The sequence below is a fragment of the Apis cerana genome, linkage group LG8 (genome assembly GCF_029169275.1).
Source record: "Apis cerana isolate GH-2021 linkage group LG8, AcerK_1.0, whole genome shotgun sequence".
In the NCBI taxonomy this organism is placed as follows: Eukaryota; Metazoa; Arthropoda; class Insecta; order Hymenoptera; family Apidae; genus Apis; species Apis cerana.
The window spans coordinates 3,343,236-3,359,444 of record NC_083859.1 but is presented as its reverse complement, the minus strand read 5'-3'; the positions used below and the strand labels follow the sequence as shown (position 1 = coordinate 3,359,444).

The following is a 16,209-nucleotide window of genomic DNA, read 5'->3' as shown; positions in this document are numbered from 1 at the left end:
AGAAATTCCACGATAATCGGATAAAATCGGCCATTCCTTTCGATCCCCATCGGATTAGATTATCATCGCCAAGTTGCAACGGAATTCCAACCGACGGTATCATTCACGAATCTTCAATAACATCTTTATTAACTCTCTACTCGCCCGTATGATCGTACCTGACAGCATTGCTGCTCGACCGTTTCATCTTCGATCCGCGATCCAACGAGCGCAAACAGATGTAGACAGACCCAGAACATCCCCACCCCTCGTAGAAAAGAAATTATCGAGTTAATATTTCGTTCGAAACAGAACCCCCTGAGATCCAATGATACGATGAGATAAAAATAGAAATTGCGTTCTCGCGCAAATTTAATATAATTCTGCGTGATTTAACGTAAAAATAAAATTTCCATCGCAATAATTCTAATTTCTCGTTTTCTTTCTCGAAGAATTGTGATATAAATAAAATTTACACCACGATTCTGATAGAAGTAAATTTTTCATTATGTATTTGTTTGTATTTTTTTGCAAAAAAGAAAACAATCATTTTTCTGGAACGAAAGTCGTGCTCTCTGAAGTGAAAGTGGCCGATTTCGAGTGAAAATTCACTGTTGCGACTTTTCTCGTTGGAGCGTGACGCTTTGAATTTTACCGCGTCGCGGAAAGAATTTAATTCTCGAGAGTTGAATCACGCCGGCCGCCGTTTTAACAATCGTCGAGGAGAAAATCGAATGGATAAAACTCGATTGCGTCGTCGATGACGTTTTACACCGAACACGGTTGAATGGCCAGCCAGATTTTTTTCTTCGTTCCTACGGTACGCTTTCAACCGATCGGTAAAATAGGAATCGCTACGTAAAAGTGAAAATTGCTCGTATAAGATACGAGTTTTAATTACAACCTGTTATATTTCTCGTATCAATTACCAGATAATGAAAGTAATTAGAGATTCGATCTCTTCGGGACGATGGTAATAAAGGATCGCGGATAAGGGAGATAAATTTGAGATGGCAAATAAATTTTATTGTTGCGGGTTAATTATAATTGATTTCAGACAGTTTGAAATGAAAGTTCAGTTTGTCGAGTAGAAACCCAATTATTATAGTTTATTGAACACGTCTATATGTCTATCCCTTATTATTATCCCATATATTACATTAAACGCATTAGAATTAAGAGTATCACTCTCAAAGATTTATCTCCATTTTTCTCTTATCAATATAATAATAATTACTCTTCCAAAAATTTGCTCCAAAATTATCCAATAATATCAAACCATCTTGAAAATATTCGAAGACCAAATCTTTTATCCAACACTCGCCGCAAATTATCTTTGACAATTTCGCACAACGATCACCACCACCTCCTTCACAAACATCCCCTTACCCCTTCGTTGAATTTTCACTTCCAGGTTTCGTTCGGCTGTCGTTCGCCCGGTCGTTCGCATTTCGCCGGCGTGTGTGCACGTTTCCTTCCGATCAGATAAAAATGTTATGCATTCAACGCATGCCTATCTGCCCGCCATACCCGCCAATGCTCTCGGCCACGGAGCCCTCGGTATCCCCAAGGAATCCTCGATCGGGCCGAGCGCACGATTCGCCCCCCCTCCCTTCCCCTCCCTCGCGGAAGAGTATGGCGGTCGTGGAGGGGATGGGCGGACGGAGGAGTGGGGAGAGGAGGGAAGAAGGCAGAGTAGGCGATCGCAGCGTGCGCGAACACCACCTCTGTTAAGAAGGTAAGCGGAGAGCGCGCAGGGGTATATGGCGAGGAGGGCGAGGAGGCGACTTCTCGAGGTCGCGGATGGACCTCTTCCTTCTGGATAGAGAGAGAGAGAGAGAGAGAGGGAGAGTCCTTCGGCGGCCGATTTATCAGAGCCGAAAGATCAGAGACCAGGTGAGCAACACACGCTTGATCATAGACACGGTATCGCGTGGATAACGCCTGTACACGAATGGCTTAACAACGCAATTTATCAAACCGGGCCGGCTTTCATCCGCCCGATTCTACGTAGCAATTAACGTGTCCACCGGGGGAACATCGTATTTTAAAGGTTTACGGCCGTGACACGCCCATACAAAATTCTAACCAACGCCGATTTTTCCCCCGCGAGCGTTATTAGATTTACGAGCTGGGCGTTGTGCGAATGAATGACGTCTCGTCGCGATTTTGACCGATTTTCGTCTCTTCTTCGATCCGATCTCTCGAAGAAATTCGATTGGGGGGAAAAATTTTCGATAAATTTTAATCGATTAAGCCAATTAATTATTACACCGCTCAATAGCTCCGCGATATCTGGCAAGTAGAAACGGGACGATTAATTACTACGTAACTTAGGATTACTTTCATACTTCCTTGCTCCAATTTTACTCCGCTTTAATCGAATTAATTTCTATAGGTACCTCGTCGTATAAAAATTATTTGATTTTTCAATGTAAATAAAGAAATGTACTAAATCCGCGAAATTCCTTGAAATAAATAATATACACGCTAGTCTCTCTCCTCGACGATAACTTACGCAACATGGATACGCTATTTCCAGAGAGAATGGAACGCCCCTCGAATAACATCCTCGACGAACACGCACCCTGTCCAACCTCTGAATCGATCTACGATCCGATTTTATTCGACGCGTTATCCAACTAATATCTTGCACGATAAATTCACGAAAATATCGTATAAATGATAGTTGAAACAGTTTGAATTATTTTATAGAATCTACATAATTGATACACGATTCTCCGTTTTATCGCGATTTGGATAATTATTCTTTTTCTTTTTTCCATAAATATAATCTCGTACTATAATATTTTTGTTCAATTCGTGTGAAAGATTAACAATACATCAAATACCATAAATTGACTGTCTAATGTTGTATGGATACATTTTCAATTATATTATGTTACAATGAGGCGAAGATTTTAAGCTCACTCTCGCGAAACCTAGATTTCATCCCAAAGGGTAAATCCCCTTACCTGTGTTACGTTCGAAGCTTCCAAAGGCACGCCATTGATAAAGTTTCACCTCGACCTTTCATTGTCCTTTAAGCCATTAGGAGGGAACGCCGCTCGCTACGAAACGGCCGCAATGTTAATGTCTAAAGTATGTTTTCTCCCGCGGTTGGCCGGTTAATGGCCGGATCCGTGCGCACGATTCAATGGCATCGAAGTTATCGGCGAACATCGTTGCCACGAAAAAGCGTTCCGCGATTAACCCTAAGTGCCGCTTTGATCTGCCAATAGGCCAGTCCTCGCTTCGTGGTTTACGGGCGGAGATATATCCGGGTGAAAGCTTTCATTCTCCACAAGATTCCTTACTCGAATTATTTTGTTTTTCTTTTTTCTTCTTCGATATTATTCGAACCGCGTGCAGAGGTGTTGACGATATTAAAGGAAACGATGATCTGATATAGTTTCATTAAAAGGAGTTTTCAATGGTGTATGTATGTGTATTTTTCTCGAAACGATTTTTAAAAATAGAAAAACTATAAAATATCGAGATGGTGATCCTATCAAAATGAAACTGGTGAAATTGGTGATATTACATGTTAATTATCTTGAAGCTATTTATAAAATATTTGTTGAGTTTAAAATTTATCTTTGCGAAAGACATTTATGTACGAATCGATAATTGACCGAAGTAATAATCCTCGTTGAAATTAATCTGCGGCAAATTATCTAGATGATTTAGATTGATCGAAATGATTTATAGAAAGGGGAGAGAGAGAGAGAGAGGGAGAGAGAAAGGGAGAGAATTGACGTGGTACTTGGTGTGTGCTAACGTTAGCCATGTTGATTTACCATCTCTCTATAAATCTTTCCAGCAATAACTCGTTGTTTATTCTCTTACGAGCGGGAGAAACTTCAATGTTTTCGATTAAGACTTCGAGGATTTGAAGCTTTTCATCGGTTGTACGTAATAAACGATAGATCTTTGAATAACAAAGAAATTGAGATACAATTTGTAAATTTTTCAAAAATAACTTCGTTCGAATCCATATTCCTAATCCTGATTTAATTTCTCAATCTAAATTATCTGAATTCTTCAAATATCAAATCTCTCGTTCTAAGAAATCTTTTAATTTCGCAAAATTTAGGTTATAACAAGAGATAAATAATTCCTCCAAAAATAATTCTCCACAAATTATAACTAAATTATCCCTTCACCCAATTTCTCTGATATTTACATTCTCTTATAAACTTCCCAATTAGAACCCTATCAATTTTCCAAAAAGAAAAAAAAAAAAAAAAGAAAAAAATCAATCACGACAAGAATCGTCGCATTCTCCAAAGGAAGAAACAGGAGCTCGCAAAAAACCGCGCACCCAACTTCATCGAATCGGAACGATCTTCAACTTCTTCGACGGCATCGGTTCCGACGGCCCCCTGTCCCCCAGTCGGAGGGAGCGATTCGGCAAGAATGTTAACGAATCGCGGAATCCCGAAGGCAGATGGATAACGGCGGTGTCGGTCGTTTCGCAGATGGGCGCTGCCCTGGCCACCGCTCCAATGTCCACAGAAAGAGGGATGGGGGGGGAAGGCCCCCTCGAACCAGGGTTCATCGAACCCGAATGTTCGAATATCTGTCGAGGAGAGGAGCACCGGTTGTACCAGGAACCGAGAACAAAGTACCGGGTACCATTCACCGGGTACGAACCGGAGGCCCCCCCTTGCCAGATAAGGGCGGCCAGCCCTTCCCCCCTCCCTGCCTTCGTGAACGTCTCGTCCCACAAACGAGCAGACGGAAATCGCGAGTCCTCGACGTCCTGGCTAATGATGCTGCACGTTGCCCTCTCTGCTTATGGGGAATATGTGTAAGTGCACGGGTATATAAGTACGTATATATACATACATACGTGGTTGGCCACGTTGGTAACCCCCTTCTTATCCCCCTACTTTGTTTGTTGATCCCTTGCGTATTCGCCGAGCCAACGACCTGCGCTTCCGATGTTTCTTTTCTGCGTGTGGATCGGGTATGGGATTGTTGGAATTTATAATCTTTATTTTTTTTCTGTTAAAATTTTAAAAAAGATTACGATTTTGAATGGTTTCGATTGTAAAAATTGGAAGTTATTGTATTTATAAGGATTTTAGTAGAAGGTAAAACTATCGAATTCATCGAGAATGGTTCTACTAAACTAACAAGTGAAGATCATAAAAATTGTATAATTTAATTAAATGATAATAGATTTTATTAGAAAATAAAATCGATCTCGAAAAGAAACACGTAGGAACGTTGCTCGATAAAAAAATTCTAATTCGAAGCATCTAATTATAAACAACATTAAAGGACACGTTCAAAGCGTCAAGAGAAATCGGGATGCGTGGGATCGGCGAAAGTGTATGCATTTGGTAAAAAGGTCAATCGAAAGTAACCTTTTAACCATGCATAGTTTACAAAATATCTAAACCTGTATAAAAATTCAATTTTATGTTAAAATGATTCTATCTCAATAGAGATTTATAACAATTAATTATACTAATAATTTAATATAATAGAAAATATTTTTTCAACAAAATTCTCTCGATAATAAAATAATTCGAAATCAAAATCAGATAGGACATGTATTCGTACGAACTTTCTTTTTCGTACGAAATATTTTCATATAATAGATTTATCCATCAAAGCGAGACACTATATACGCATATTTGGTACACATTACACGATATACACTAAATATAAATCTCCAGGGACTTATTCTACCAAACCGAGAAACACACCGACAAAATATAACCTCGAATACCGCTTCACCTCGAGCAAAGTGCATACCTTCGAGCAAATCGTATTCCCGCGTTAACATACAAAATGTCGGCTGCGCATCTCGTCGGTTCGGTTTCGCCTTGGGACGGGTAGGCGAACGAAGGAAATCAGAAGCTGGACGTCGCGGCTAATGATGCTGCACGGCTTGTCCAACTGGCACACAGTAGTAGACTCTATTCTTTATTCGTTACTTTATTTGCTTCTGCTCTCCCACGTGCAGGCCGCGATTCACTCGCGTGTCGCGTTCAGACGTCGCCCGTTACCTCTTCCGTCGTGTAGCTTTTTGCTCGGGCTGCCGTACGGCTAATTTATGTACTTATGAGAGTGTAGCGGAGGGATAGAGGCAAGGGGGGAAACCGTCCTGCGCAGTGTGTGCCAGGTCTGCTCGTTCCAATAATGACGCCCTGTTCGTCGCGTAATTTACGCGTTTTTGCTTCGATGGAATGTTGTACCCGCCACGGTGATCGGTTGAATTTGTGGCTGTTCAAACGTGGCCTCCTCCCGTGACATAGTTCTTTCCAGTAGAGAAGGGAAAGAAGGATCGAGGGAAAACTCAAATTCCCACGCGGTCGAGAATTATAGAGGGCGCGTAGAGAGAATCACAGAGCTCGTCTCGAACGGGCGCCATTTGTACGAGATAAAGTTATTATTTATGGGACACGGGGCTTTTTTAACGTTTAACGTGACACGCGAATACGTCTCGATTGTGTACGATGTAATTAGCATAACCAGATACAAGAGAAACTTGGATAGTCTGGATAAGTGCGTTTGAGTGGTCCGCAGAAGAAGACGACTTGCGAAGATTTGTGAGGTTAAACGGTCGATTTTGCATCGTTATGCTAAATTCGGTGATAGTGATTGCGTTAATGTGTTCAACTTTATATCATTTTTGACGTATAAAATTGAGATTAGGATTAAGAGATGAAAACGCGATTAATTTGAAGAATTGAGAAATTTTTTTTTGAATTTTGATTCTTTAGGTTAGACATTCATCCTTGAAAAATTTCTAGTCTCGTGATTCTAATTTTGTAATTTATGTTGTTATTCTATATTGAAATTGAATATCCCAATTTAATTTCCATATTTATCTTTACTTTTCAATATTAATTTGAGATTTGATGACAGATTTCTAATACTATTCCGTTCCTCTACGATGATCAAAATAATCTTACGCCATTCACCGTATCCATAAGCAAAAGCAAGCAACGATTATCGATGTTTTCGATCGTAAAATATCATCATCTCTGACATACCTTTCATTCGTCAAGGGCTTGGCCAATAGCCTTGACTAGTTAATTGCCCAGCTACGTTCGCCCATGTTATCGTCTGTTATCGATTGATAACACGTCGGCCGCCAGTGAGTTAACTGTAACTTGATAGATCGTACTTCATGGATCACGTTGGTTTCCAACGCGATCGACCCTTGGGCGATCTTGGACAGGATGTTCCCATGCCGGTTGACGTTTATCGCCTTCCTTTTTCGCTCGTTCGCCGAGAAATCAACGTTGCATTACGCGCATGCTTGAATACCAGATCCTACGGATGCCGTGAACTTGGATACGTGTATCTGCTTAGTAAAATATTAATCACGCGTGAAAATATATTTCGAGGAAAATAATCTTGTATCGCTCGTGGATCGTGTTTTTTTTTTCTTTTTTAAAGAAATATTGATTTCTAATCGAATTACACGGATCAGTGCGGCTTAAATTTTGTGCAGTAACTTTCTTTTTATTTTCGTTTTTTTATCGTTAATCGATTATATCTTTGATGATTTTTTGCTTCAATATTGCGCTATTTCGGCCTTTATCGAATTTAAAATTATCGAAATACAATCGATCCTTCTGTAATATGGTTAATTCGTTCCGTGTCGAGAGCGTATTAAGTGAAACGTAGAACTAGAACAGAAGAATGTCAACAAAAACAGCGTGATGAAAACATTCTTCTATCTAGGTGAGTACTCTCCAAGTTTATTACTCTCCGGTATAAACAAAACGAGTTTCTCTGTTTTTGCGTCGTGTTATAACAGACGATTATACATTAAAATTTATTCATTCGATCGGATAGCATCGAGAGCGAGCCACACAAATTCCGAAATATCGTAGTGGCGTTAATTCTTAGATAAATTCTTAGACATATTAAAATCTCGTATCTCCAAAAACACTTCACTATCGAAATTCACATATAAACTCGTCGCACAACTCCATTAAAAAGTCAATACCCATGGAAAAGGATCCGCAAAGCTCTATTCACGCCTCTGAAGAAACGACAAAAATTCCTCTATTACACGAGTATGTTCGTGATAAAAGCGCAGCAGGCGGTTTCGATCACAATGGCAGTTCCTGCTGGTGTCAAGTTGATTAGCCTGAGCCGTGGAGTTTCGAGGCACGTGTCCTTCGTCAGTAACCGTTATGTGGACGTGACCTATGTCGTCGTCCATAGCGGAGGCCTAGGATCAATGAGCGATCGTTTCTTGGAAGTTAGGATTATGCCCGTGGCTATGCACAATGTTCCACTCCTAACGGTCCGCCTGTGCACCAGTGACCCGAACAAGCGCAAACTTCGCCCTGCCGTATTGTTCTCCGTCCAATCAGACCAGTTGGCTACCCTGTTTTCTTCTCTAATTGTCGCTAATAAGCGTATTTTATTGATCTTTCTTCTTCTAACGATAGACCCTCGCTTGGAGAGAGATCTGGGAACGATTACCGCTTGGTAAAGTTTTTCGACAGATTGTAGGCTGTGGAGTATCGGATAGTTAAACTTTTTCGAGGATAACTCTTTTAATTGTACTCTATTTATTTCTTTAATTTTTTAATTTTCATTTTTAAAATTTTATTGCTTCGATAATCGTTAATCGAAAATTGGTTCTTTCAGTTAATTCTTAAAATTTAGATCGGAAAAGAAAATTCTGTTTCTATATTTCGAGATTAAATCACTTGTTTTTTCCAATTTTAAATATTAACTTATTATTATTTTATTCCATCACGTATCAAAACACGCAAAAAAATCCATTCTTTAATCTATTCTGAGAATTTCATCAATCTGAAAAAAAAAAAATCAGAAGAAACCGTAAATTAGAAATCCATCTTTATCCAATCTTCAAAAAGTCCACCGTTCAAAGAAGCCTTCTCAGACGATCCATCTTAATTCTATCTTGTCACGAGGATTAGAAAAAAATCTCTAGATAACTAAACTGGCCCTCTTCTCGTTCAATAATGCTCTTCTTCTGTGTTTCTTTTTCCGTATACACATTTGACGCTTACGAAGACGACATGTTCGGTTTTTTGTCGCTCGAATTCCTCGCTTGTCACCCAATTTGATCCGCTCGAACGATCTCGGCTCTTTTTCGAGCGGAGAGGACTGGTTTTCGGCTTCTTAGATTCGCCGATTAAGATAAATCTAAGCGAGAATATGTATAGAAGCGGGGTACGGTTTCTTTGGGAAGGGAACGAGCCGGGGTGAGCAACCTTATTTGGCGTGACAATTCGACGTGGCTGACGCGAAAGCCTGTTAACAAGTCCGAATTAATACCCTTCGACCGAATCGCGTTTCGTGACCTGTCTCGACCACGTTCCTGGAGGGATTGGCTAAATCAGATTAAATAAGTCTTGCCAACAACTTCAAAAGATTCCTCTATCAACTACGTACTATCCAAATCCTCCAAAAATCCATACTCTTACCCCATACTCGTCCCCAAATCGTCATACAATATCTCTCAATTGTATCCTTACTCTACATGTTACCTCTAACACCCGAGACTTGTCCAAATCAAAGAAAAATCTATCCTCGCCACGATCGCCACAAAAGAACGATATCTCCAATTTCTCCTCCTTCTTTCTCTCTAGATCCGAAGCGCCAGACGTACGGACTCAATCTCCTCGAATGATACAGGAAACTTTTCCATCGAAGTAATTCCGCTCATTACATCCACGCCGCTCATCACGCGCTGATGATGATACCCTATCCGGCCGCGTGGAGCACGAGAGATAGTTAGCCGTTTGTAACGAGGACGAGGGTGATAAATTTTCGCGTGTCGGCTAACAAGACCGCTCGAAAATTGCACGGCCTTTCTTAGAAATTCACCGCCTGGTCCTCGCCTCCTGGTTTGGTCTATAAGGAGAGGCTGGGAGGAGGAGAGCAGGAGGGAGAGAGGGAGATCCAGACGGAACCACGTAGGCGTCTAGGGACAACGTCCTGGCTTTCAGGGTGCGTTGCACCTTTCGTCCGAAATCCTTGAAAGGGGGAGCAGAGCCGGTGACAAGGGTACGCGCGAGAGGAGATGATTGTGGGGAGGAAGGCATCGCGCCCACGTTCGACAAACCGGACCTGTCCGACGCTCTTCTTCCCTGCACTCGACGCTCGCCTCACGGTGATGGCCGCGTTTCTCATCGCGGCTACCTGCTGCTCCTCTCCACCGACGATTAGGCTTATGATCGGCCTAACCGCTCTTCGTCTCGATAAAACGATCGCATCGATCGGCGGGGTGAGGATTTTTGGAAGAATTGTTTTGATCTGGATCATGATCCATCGCGAAGAACAAGTTTTGACACTTCCTGTCCCATGATGGATATCTTTGAAAATTAATATGAGGACGTTCATCGTGGATTGAGTCTTATTTTTTTTTTCCAATGAAATTTTTCGAAGAGAAAAAGAATTGTAGTTGCGCAACGATCCAGAGGAATTCCTCATCGTCAGAGTGCACACGCATGCGCGTGCTCTAAGGTGAGCAACGCGACCAGTCGCGTATATGGACATAGAGGGCAAGGCGAGCGCGATGCGGCACGCGTCGGCATTCTGAATCGCGCCGCTGTTTTCCGGTCTGCGCCTCCGCCGGTTCCGTTAACCGCGTTATGTGATTGTGCTAATGGGTCAAATTGCGTCTGTCACCCAACGAACACGTGGACGCCCTCCTCTCCCTCTTCCTAATAAAGACACATCATTTTTGATTGTATCAGTATTGCATCCAGATGATTTTATACCGGTAATAATCATCTGAAATTATCCATCTTGATCTTTGTCGCTTATCGTTTCGATCGAATAAATGGAGAGAGGGGAATAATAATTCGGTTGAACATGTTTTCTAATGCATCGATGATTGAAAAGAATAATATTTTGATTTTAAATTTTTCAAGATATATTACAAACTTCGAATTAACAATAATCACGTTAAGAGAAACGGAATATTTTTTTCCTTTCTTTTGTAGAGCGGATCTTCGGCTCTATGCCGTTCTCCACCGACTCGAAATGGAGAGAGAGAGAGAGAGGATTCGTGCATCAAGATCGGATCGATTCTCAAGAACGAGAAAGTAATGGCCCATGAAAATTCACGAGGTACGGAGCAGGGAGCGATAGGCTGCGTGGTAAGTGGCTAATCGTGATCATGAATAAACATTATCGTGGAAATTGTGACATCTTAGAGACGATTCTTGCGGTTACCTCATCCTCCTCCTCGTCCTCCTTTGCCATTCTCTTGGAACGAGTTAAGCTAATTAATTCGATTCGCGGAGTGTCAATAATTAAGCCACCGAATGCAAACCGGGGGATAGGGAATAATATATGCACGTATATTTTCTTATTCTAATATATTTTCCGCGAGAAGATAATAAGATATTTGTATACTGTTTAAGATATTTTAGTTATTATGTGTATGTATCGCGAGGCGGCACGCCCGATATTCGTATGTCAGAAGTGTTTAGATAAGAAACTTGGAGGTGATCTTAAAAATGTAAATATTCCGTGATGAGATCGTGTTTTGCAATGTTTGCAAACGTAATTGTTAATATTTAAGAACACGCAATGGGATGTTGGAAGTCTTTTATGATAAGTCTTTTGATTTTTTCTATTATTAATTCCGCGACGAAATATTTACAACAGTTAGTACGATTTTTTTAACGAGATATTCTTAACAATTCTACCACTTATAGAAATTTCAATAGCAAGTTCTTAAATACTATATTATACACGCGATAGCCGTACATCCTTTTCTTCAACAATTCCACTGCACGTATTAAAATTTCAAATATCTACATTACAATATTAATTGTAACTGATTATCCAACAGTGAACAAATACATGGTGTCTGTCGAAAGGGACACTTCGGCTGGTCCCTTATCCGACCAGGTGAAATTCGAGGATGGAAAAGAGTGGTGATGCAGACGTGGAAGGTGCAGTCGCAGTGAAACGACCGGTAGGTAGGCTGTAAAAGGTAAACCCGTCGTACCGGCACCGTTCGTGGTCCGCGGGCATTCCAGGCGACGCCAACGTGCCCTCCTCCTCCGCCTCCTCCACCTTCTCTTTCTTCTCCTTCTTCTTTTCCTCTAGCTTGCCCACCTTCTTCGCCCTCGGCCCCCTTCCACCCTTACCAAACCTCTCCCAACGTTCGCCTCTGCGATAATGCAACCGCGTGCTGCAGTTGCCGAATCGAAGATTTAAGACTTTCGCGGTTTATCTGTTTACAGGTGTTTGTTATTGCGAGTTCGAACTTATTTCTTTCCTTTTTTCTTTTACACGTTTGTCGATAATGTACGTTTGTATATTAAAAGCGTGGATGAATTGTTGTGTAGGAAAGAATAGGTATGTTAGTTTTAAGGATCAGAATGCTATTTTAGGTTAGGTTGGATTTGATATTTTTAATAGTTACTTCAAGTCGTAAAGAGATTTGTTAATAATGTTATGGTTGTTATGGATTATTAATAATTTCTTTTCTGTATCGATGGATGTTTTAGGGATCTATAAAAGTTTTTTAAACTTTGGCAATTATTGATTTATATGAAAATTTATGGGTGTTTTATGATTTCATCATCAAAATCATAAATTCATTTTCTTCGAGAGAAAACTTTTCCCATTAAATTTAATGTTTTATATCTGTTTAATTATATCATTTCTCATAACGAACAGGATCTTTGTTCAGGATCTCTTTTTGAGATAGACTTTAAATTAAATCTCTTCTCTCAGTTACCCTCATGGACAAGAAAATTTATGTTGTTTCTTAATTAAAGCTGAATGAACCTTTCAAATCCTGATTTTTGTCAGAATTTTAGAATTCTATTTCGTTGAATCAACAAAGGACTTGATATTTTTGTGATCCAGTGGTGCAAGGCCGAGCAGGATAAGCAGATTCATTCGATTCCTTCGTAGGGCGAACGTTACGAGCCACGACAACTGATCTTTTAGAGCTACTTGCTATGCATTGAACAACGTCGTGTTCGGACAGGGTGTCGTTTAACGGAAGTTCTTGCGCGGTAAATTGCATCGTTCCATCTGTAAGGAATTTAATTACGCAGGTGATGTGCAGAAGAGCTATGAATTAAGTTTTCCTATATATGTATATAATGGTTTGTTGGAATTTTATTTGCTGTAATTGACCTAACCTTTCGCTACGAAGGGTCAATTGTAGCGGATTTTTACGGATCTTGTTGGCTTTTCTTCGTATCGTCATTAGAGTTTGTGGTCGATATTAATGAGGACGAAGAAAAATAACGATTCGTGAGTGAAATATATATATATATATTTTTAAAGATATCTTTCTTATTTCCATTATAGTTTCGTCGTAGGTTTCCTCACGAAAAATACTCGAGATGAATACGTAATGGTCGAACGTGCATGGATTTGGGCGTATCTAGTAAATATCGTTTTGCGTGAAAGTGTGTCACGTTCCACCCTTTTCGGTCTAAAATTATTTCTATTTGGTAAGCGTTAAGTGTTTCAAAAAAAAGAAAAGGAAAAAGGAAAAACGAAGATTCCGAATTTATCACTTTCAACGACTTAATGTTCATTCTAGTTATAGAATTGAATTTCAATTTCACGAATTCATATGCGATGCTACGCGGCATTCTGTGAAACATGGGAAACATACAGAAGCACACGAAGCGTTATACAGTATCAGGTAGCGAGGGAACAAGCATTTACATCTGTTTATAAGAAATGAAGGATGTAATGATATACGCAGATAGAAAGTTAAATTTAAATTTCAAACATCGGACACGCCTAATAACTCACACTCTAAGAATTGGAAAAGAATTACTTGCACTTACAAAATATCGACAAATATCAAATTTTCAATCTGTTCCAACTCCTCTTTTAAAAACTTCTCCAATTCCTTTTCGGGATAAACAGCGGATAAAATCTCTCAAGAATTCGAATTCTCGAACAACAAACAACCGAATCGAACCGTGTCGAACAAAGATTCGAGCGGGCCCATAGAGAGATAAAAAGATAGAGAGAGAAATAAAGAAAACCTCGCTCGATTCCACCCCCTTCCAACGCTTTATCTTCCTCCAGAGCCGATTCGAAAGGCCTTAGGCTGCCGGTTCGATTCATCCTTCCATCCTCGAAACCTGAGAAAGAGAGAGAGAGAGAAGAGAAAAAATCCCTATACACCCGATTCGCAGATTGCGAGTCTCAAGGCGACTTCTCCTCCGCTGGCCGGTACAATCGCGGTCGGTCGTATATAAGCCAAGATGAATCCCCTAGCCATCGGTACGCGTAATGTCTTCATTGAAGACGGTGCCTCTCCTATCATAATCTCGCTATGATGGACGAGCGGTCTTTATGCGGGGACGCGGAATGGAACGAGATTAAACGAACGGTCATCAATAGCGTGAAAGGCTTGGTATATCCCGCGTTCGAAATGGGGAAAGGGGGTGGAAGGGAAGGGGTCGGGCGGACGACTCAATTAGTTCTCGAGTATACTTCTATCCTTCTCTGATCCCGAGTCGCGGCGCAACACGTGAAACTCTTTTCTATCCGAGCGCATGCGCGATTTGTAGCGGTGACAAATAACGGTGAGGAAGATTGATCGCGACGAGTGGCCTAGCCGAGAATTAGAGAGAGTATCGATGGAGCGTTTTTCTTTTTAGAATAGAATTCATTGATCTGTATATCTCGTGCGCACAGCACTTTCAAAAGAAAGATTCTAAGAGTTTATATTGTTATGTGTCGCAGTTTAACGAGAGGATAATTTTATTATTCTATTCTTAGCTACTCTCATATGCCGTTATGAAACGCATGGGGAAAGGATTCCTTTCGCGATTCATGTGATTCAAAATCACGCACGATCGTATTTTCGAAATTCGAAAGAAAGCGTTCCACTTCTCGATAATATCGAAGAACGATGTCTAGACTGCATGATAAATATAACCTGAATACTTACGGACAGGAGAGAGAGCAGTAATAATTGATATCACGTATATCATTTTTAAGAAAATTTGGTTTCGAGTTTTGACAATTGAATGGTTTCATTGCGAAAAATACATTAAATTAGGAAATTTAAAGAATAACTCCTTTTCATTCTATTATTAATTTTTATAACCGTAACAATCTGTACGATCTCCTAACTCACAGCCTTCCTTTTAATTTTTCTCCAACGAGTTTCGCTTTATCCATCCTCTCGTATTCATATTCAAAATAAAAATAGTGCAAAGGATTCTTCACACTTTGACAACATCCAAGGAAAAAGAAATTTAATATTGATATGAAGTTGAAGAACAAAAAAAAAATAAATATTGTAACGTCACGTCGAGGATCCACGAGTCACCAAGAACTGTTCCATCATGAGGGATGGCGATCAGCTTAGATCGGGCCTCAATAGGGGTGGTAGAACGGGCGCCCCAGGGAGAGAGGGTAGGCGGATTATTTGCATTTTAATTTGCATATTAAAACACGGCTCGTCGATCAAGCAAGCTGGGCCGCGAAATATGATAGGCTGAGCTCCGTGGCCGTCGCATTAACGTTGTAAAGGTGAGTTACACGACCGCAAGGCAACCCGACGGCCATGAGATCGTTCACGCATGCCGATCTTGAAATATGCACCCGTGGACCAAGATTACCGTGCAACGATAGCGCCGTTGTCTCGATCGATATCCCGACCTATCGCGTCCTTGCGATTCACTGTTTGCACAGAAACCGAGGGAGAACGATATATGGATCTCGATAGACGAGTTTTAGGTCGTTACTCGCGATTTTCGTCGATATCTTGTCGATATCCGTGGATGGAATATGGGGCGAGTTGTAAAATGTTGCAAGAAGGGGCGTTTATTTTTTTCTTTTGAGATACTTGTTTCAGATTTATAGTCGAAGACAAGATTAAGGATCTGGGAAAGAGTTTTGTATGCAGTGTTTTTCAATTTATAGATTTTATGGAGTGAAAAAAGATTTTAATTGATCAAGAACTTTCCAAAAGTGAATAGGGAGAAAAGTGTTGAATAATAAATTTAATTGGATTGAATATTAATAAATCTAGGAAAAATTCAAGACAGAAATGTGTAAAGTTTATCAGTTTCACATTTTACAGATTAAAAAAAAGATTTTAAGTGATTTAGATAATTAATTTAGATCAGAATAAAGAAGACAAATATGTAAATGAAAACAAAGTAGATATAGAATAAGGAAAGATATAAGTGTTTAAATAATATACAAGAGAGTATCTTTAAATTTGATAGATATAAAATAAAGGTCTCTATTTGATATATAATA

At 40.2% G+C, this 16,209-nt stretch overlaps 1 long non-coding RNA gene and 1 pseudogene across 1 annotated transcript; one reads left to right on the top strand and one right to left on the bottom strand.

Annotated features, from left to right (window-relative positions):
* Positions 1-1,058: 1,058 nt before the first annotated feature.
* LOC107995294 (uncharacterized) lies at positions 1,059-8,380 on the bottom strand. The gene is made up of 3 exons (XR_001765514.3): positions 5,749-8,380; positions 4,835-4,989; positions 1,059-4,773 (listed from the first exon to the last, which is right to left on the bottom strand). It is a non-coding gene; the product is annotated as an uncharacterized LOC107995294 (long non-coding RNA).
* The window catches only part of LOC114577197 (uncharacterized), a 75,204-nt pseudogene continuing 63,455 nt past the window's right edge, over positions 4,461-16,209 (top strand).